Source organism: Bubalus kerabau, chromosome 8 (assembly GCF_029407905.1).
Source record: "Bubalus kerabau isolate K-KA32 ecotype Philippines breed swamp buffalo chromosome 8, PCC_UOA_SB_1v2, whole genome shotgun sequence".
NCBI classification, from domain to species: Eukaryota; Metazoa; Chordata; class Mammalia; order Artiodactyla; family Bovidae; genus Bubalus; species Bubalus kerabau.
In genome coordinates, this window is record NC_073631.1 from 74,991,753 (window position 1) to 74,997,752 (window position 6,000).

A 6,000-nucleotide genomic window follows, 5' to 3' on the forward strand; every position below is an offset into this window, starting at 1 on the left:
CTGTCCATGGGATTTCCCCGGCAAGAATACTGGAGTGGGTTGCCATTTCCTTCTCCAGGGGATCTTCCCAAAAAAGGAACTGAACCTAGGTCTCTTGCATTGCAGGTGGATTCTTTATCGCTAAGCCACCAGGGAGGCCCATAGTATAATATACTATATTCTATTTCTGGTCAAGTAGTATTGTTTCCAGGGACATGAAAGTTATCTAAGTTACAGTTTGCTGACGAGGCACCCCTGGGGCAGGAGTGGCTCCATCTTGGACCTAGAAAGTTATTTCAGAAAGGTAAGTATTTAAACATTTTTTGATTTGTGACTTGATCATTTTAAAAGAGTGATATTCCAGGCTTCCCTGGTGGCTCAGTGGTAAAGAATCTGCATGCCAACACAGGAGACATGGGTTCAATTCCTGGTCCAGGAAGATAACACATGCCACAGAGCAACTAAGCATGTGCACACAACTATTGAGCCTGTGCTGTAGAGTCCAGAGCCACAATTATTGAGCCCATGTACCACAACTACTGAGGCCCACGTGCCCTAGAACCTGTGCTCTGCAACAAGAGAAGCCACCTGAAATCCACATATTGCAACTAGAGAGTAGCCCCTGCTGGCCACAACTAGAGAAAAGTTCATGCAGCAACAAAGACCCAGCACAGCCAAAAATAAATAAAATTCTTTTTTTAATTAAAAAAATAAAGAGCAATTTTCCATTTTGGCTATATGTGAGGACAGGCTATAGAAGAAAGTCTGTTTGCGCATGTAGCTCCTGTGGGTGAATAAGAATACAAACAAACAAAACCCCAGCTGGGGTCCACCAGCCAGTTCAGAGGGGTCTGGATTTTAGATCCCATTTGCACCCTCAACTGGGGGCCCTTGTGCACAGCACAGCTGTATGCTTCAGCTCTTTTGCCTATAAAGAGTGAGAAATCTTCAGTTTAGAGACAGAAAGCTGAAAGTCCATAAAATCATGAATTATATGAACGGGTGCCAAATAGCCCCAAACTGTTTCTGGAACCTTCTGGAACCTTGGTTCAATCATCTGGAACCAAGTGATGTTCTTTAATGCCCCCAGAGAGATCTTTTGCAGACAGCCAAAGGAAGCATGATACTACCTACAGGAGAGGAATATATAAACCTGACTCTGGCAGAAAAGAGCACTTTGTTCTAGATGAGATCAATGTGTGGATGACACAGAAAAACTAGGGGAGTTTGAGATATAGATGTTATGTTTGTCTTAGATATTTTTCACTCTTCAATTATTTAAATACTCCATGTTGTCCTTAAAAAGAAAAACAAAACAAACAAAAAAACCTTGGGATTTAATTATAGTTCTGTTTCTTTGGGTGAGTTCAGACTGTCCCCTATAAACTAGTTCAATGTCTTTCTCTTAGTAGAAAGAATATTTTTTCTTTCACTCAGAGGATCAGAGTAGACAGCTCGTCTCTGGATAGTCTCCACATAATGATGCTACCTGATTGTAATAACCTTGCAGACATCTAAACTGTCTACTGTGGAAGACATAGGGCTCATGGAGTTGACCAGTATCTCACTGGTTTTTAAGGAACACCCTAGAGGCAATGGCACCCCACTCCAGTACTCTTGCTTGGAAAATCCCATGGACGGAGGAGCCTGGTGGGCTGCAGTCCATGGGGTTGCTGAAAGTCAGACATGACTGAGCGACTTCACTTTCACTTTTCACTTTCATGCACTGGAGAAGGAAATGGCAACCCACTCCAGTGTTCTTGCCTGGAGAATCCCAGGGACGGGGGAGCCTGGTGGGCTGCCGTCTATGGGGTCGCACAGAATCAGACACGACTGAAGTGACTTAGCAGTAGAGTATATACACCATACCAGGAGAGTTTATAAATACTTAAACCCTGGCAGCAATTGTGACTGCTGATTGTGATTTAAATGGTCTAGGGTGGGTAATCAGCACTGATAACATATTTTCAAGCTCCCTCAGCTGATTCTAACATAGCCAGGATGAGACCCTTAGTCAGGCCCTTCACTCCCAAGTCACCAAACTCCCACACCTGGTGACATTTGCATTCTGTGACCTTAGGCAGAATGATTCATAATCACTCCTGAAAAAACAGTTGATGGAGATTTCAGCAAGAGCAGGTTCTTCTCCTGAGGGAACCCTGAAACTCTAGGCCTCAGTGATCCCAGCCTATGAGGCAGAGCTTGGAACCATGCACAGAGAGGACCTTTTAGCTCAATACTGCATCCTTTTTGCTGCACTCTCCTCCAGGGTGCTGGATGTGGTGAAAACCTGAAGCAAGCAACGATGAGGTGCCTCTGCTGTGATGGGCAAGGTGAGGTTGTACAATAAGAAGAGAGGCTGGAGACAGAGGCGGGTCCCCCAGAGTATCTGGTAGCCCTGTCATGCCATGCCTGTCCCCACCTATTGACATGTTACCTCCATCTGGCTTCAGCCCTACCCCCTCACAGTGGGCCCTCTTCTGAGGTTCTGCTCAGACCCCAGCTAGCAGAGGTACCAGTCTGGGTTTCCTTCTCTCTTATCTCCTCTTGTCCATGTCCCCCCCCACCCCCTCCCCCAACCCCCGCACAGGTAAGAAAGGGTGAGAGGGGCACGGCCGGGGTTGAGGCCACCACAGTCCCTCCAGGCCCTGAGGTGAAAAGGCCGAGGTGTAGTGTGAGGTGGGGACGGGGCAGCAGGTAATGTGCTGAGGTAACCTTTTGGCTGCCCGAATGGGCGGTACCAACTCTCTGCCTGTGAGGCCCTCCCTGTTCTCCGCGCCTCACTGCATTCTTCTTTTGTCTCCGTAGCTGCCAGTCTCCTACCTGCCGGACCTTCCTAGAATCCTAGGGCCAGGTCTACTTGGGCCAGACGACGCCAGCGTCCCCCGCCGCCTCAGCGCCTCAGCCCCACGCGCTTGTGCGCCTTCTGAGCATCAGCGAATGGACCTGGGCGGGGACGGGGCCGGAGGAGGGGGCGGTGGGAAGGTCTGCGGCCTCCAGCACCGCCTTGGCAGATTTTGTTTTTAAACCATGGATTTAGGTTGTAAATTAACTTGTGGGGCGTGGACTGCAGGAAGAACCACCTTCCCTGCCTTCTGTTTTCCCACCAGGGGCTCTGGACAAGCACTTTTTCTATTTACACTTTTATTTTTTCTTTCAAAGGGATGGGATTAGGGGACGAGGGGTGGGGGGCATGGTCTGTAGGCTCCTCTGTGCCCATCTTGCACCTCCAAGGGGCCTGGGGTGTGGGGGTGGGTGTGAGTGTGGGGCGTACTGGAAGATGACAGGCGCCCCGCTCACGCCTGTCACTGTGGGGGGCACCAGTATACCAGCCCTCCGCCCGCAGTCAGCCCCTGCCTCACCACAGACTCCTGTTGCCCATCCCTCTGGGGTCTCAGTGCTCTGGGCAAGGGGAACAACGAAGAGGCTGTGCCCTGCCCTCGGCCCTCACCCCAGAAATGCCAAGGCCTCGCCACCGCCACATCGCCATCCTGCACTGAGGACTCTGGAGGCCATTAGGGGCTGCCTTGTTTGCTGTTGTATTGGGTCTGTGTCGACTCTCCCTCCACCTTTAGTGTTTCGTTTCTTCCCTCCTTTCCTTCCCTCCTGTTCCCACTCCCAAGTTCAGCACAGGTAAAAGGGTTACCCCTCCCTCCCTGCCTCCTGGATCACCAACTCACAGTTGTTTCCTTCTCTTTTATTTTCGTGTGTGTATAATTTATTTTTTTCTTCCTCCCCTTTTCTGTCCTCCCTCCCTCCCTCTCTGCCATGTAACTGGAGGATGTGCAATGAGTTTGCAAACAGCTGGGCTGTCAGGCTGCTTTGCTCTCCAATGTTTCTCCTCTGCCTCCCCTCCTCTTCCTCTCTCCCTACCCTTTCCTTCCTTCAGTGTTTCCTTAGAGCAGTAAGCACTACTTGGAAGCTTGAGAGAAACTAAAATTAAATTGAGAGAGAGAAAAGGAGAGGGAGATGCTGGAAATATCACAGAAACAGCAGCAGATCCATGCAGGCAGGGAAGGTGGTCGATGAAATTTGGACCTTTATAGTTCACAGCTGATTCCTTACCTATAATATCAGATCACATATGTGTCCCATAATCATGGTGACTTCTAGTTTGCGTCATCTGTTTTTGTTTTAGACACCAAGTGCACCGTGTGGAATCTGCCAAATTAAGAAATCCCTGTCCTCTCAGTCAATCCTGGCCAATGCTATTTCCACAAATACTTCTTCCTCTACACACCCACTTAGCTCCTTAGCACCAGCCCCCAGCCATGATTTGCTTTAATATTCAAGAAGATTCTGGGAGAAAATAGTAGAAATTTTTGCCATTTGCTTTGAACACACGTGCACAGCCAGTGTTCTCATTTGAGACAAATCACTATGGAGAGGTGTTAGCAAGCAGGTTATTGATTTTCCTGGGAGAACCTCCACATCTTGCTTCTGCATTAGCAGTATCTCAAGCCAAAACTGACCCGGCTATCTCCCTCCACACAAAGGATATGTGTACTCAGTGTCTCTCAAATTCAACACACACACAGACACACACACACACACACACACACACACACACACTTGCATGTACCTTGGAGATTTGTCATTGATCATTGTGAAGAACTGTTCTACAAAGTGCAGGAGGTATTTAATGTCCCTGACCCACACCCCCGCCCCAAATGCCAGTGGCAGCCCCAGTTGCTGTAATAACCAAAAGACTCCCTTAGGTTTTGCAGTATCCCCCAAAGTGTTTGTATCATCCCAGAATGAGAACCATAGCTGGCTCTGTGTCGGGTATTTGCCCTCACTCTTCAGTGCAGTTGTTCTCAACCGTGCGGAGATTTCAAAACCCCTGATGGCTGAGTACCACCTCTAGAGATTCTGATCAATTGGTCCAAACTGCATCTTAGGCATCAGGAATTTAAAAAGAGCCCAGCTGATTCTAATGGGTAGCTGAGGTCAGCCTTTCCAGCTAAGTCCAAAAGTCTGGGACTCTCTACAGTTACAGATTTGGCCAGCATCTGTCACAGGTTAACACAATGTGAGCCGAAGCAACTGCTTTGAGCCAGGACTAACATTCCACTCCATTCACCAGGCTGCTAATGCTGGATCTGATAGCCTCTTGGCTATTCTGTACCCTGACCCCTGCCTGTGCAGCAACGTATGGGTCAGTGAGAAGCTAACTGCTAGATGAAGCAGCCCCTCACCATCTCATCGCCTCTAGGAAACACCCTAAAAGGGGAAACGAATTGTGTATACATTTCTCGACTCAGAGAAAAACAGGAATCTCAGTCTTAGGAGCAGAATCCTTCTAGTTGCCCAAGGCCTTCTGGGGTGGGGCGTGGGGGGTGGTGGCTCATTACCAACAATGTGCCAGTAAATGTCTCCAAGCAGAACTGTTTAATTATCATGGTTTTTAGCTATCCGCCACTGCATTCTTTAATGAACATCTCCTTCTTTGTGTGTCCTGGGAGACCCCACCCCTCTCTTGTTCTCACTTATCTGGCTCGAGTTTCCTAAGAACCTTGGTTAATGGGGCAACAAAGATAATTATTGGTCTCAGAAAAATTGTTTGTTATATTTGAAAGAAAGATAAGTGAAAGTCGCTTAGTCATGTCCAACTCTTTGCAACCCCATGGACTGTGCTGTAGCCCACCAGGCTCTTCTATCCATGGGGATTCTCCAGGCAAGGATACTGGCCCTCCTCCAGGGGATCTTCCAAACCCAGGGATCGAACCCAGGTTTCCCACATTGCAGGAGGATTCTTTACCATCTGAGCTACCTATCTAAAGGTACAGGCCTCCCTGGTGGCTCAACTGGTGAAGAATCCACCTACAGTGCAGAAAACCTGGGTTCAATCCCTGGGTTGGGAAGATCCCCTGGAGAAGGAAATGGCAACCCACTCCAGTATTCTTCCCATGGACAGAGGAGCCTGGCAGGCTACAGTCCATGGGGTCACAAGAGTGAGACACAACTTAGTGACTAAACCACCATCTAAAGGTATTGTTGTTGTTGTATTGTTTTAGGAAG

The 6,000-nt window shown here is 48.5% G+C and overlaps 1 long non-coding RNA gene across 2 annotated transcripts in view; it reads right to left on the bottom strand.

The window, feature by feature from the left end:
- The window catches only part of LOC129659349 (uncharacterized), an 87,826-nt gene extending 84,915 nt beyond the window's left edge, over nucleotides 1-2,911 (bottom strand). For both annotated transcript variants that reach the window (XR_008718015.1, XR_008718016.1), the window contains exon 1: nucleotides 2,803-2,911. This is a non-coding gene — a long non-coding RNA (uncharacterized LOC129659349). The remainder of the gene's footprint in view (nucleotides 1-2,802) is intronic.
- Nucleotides 2,912-6,000: the final 3,089 nt, after the last annotated feature.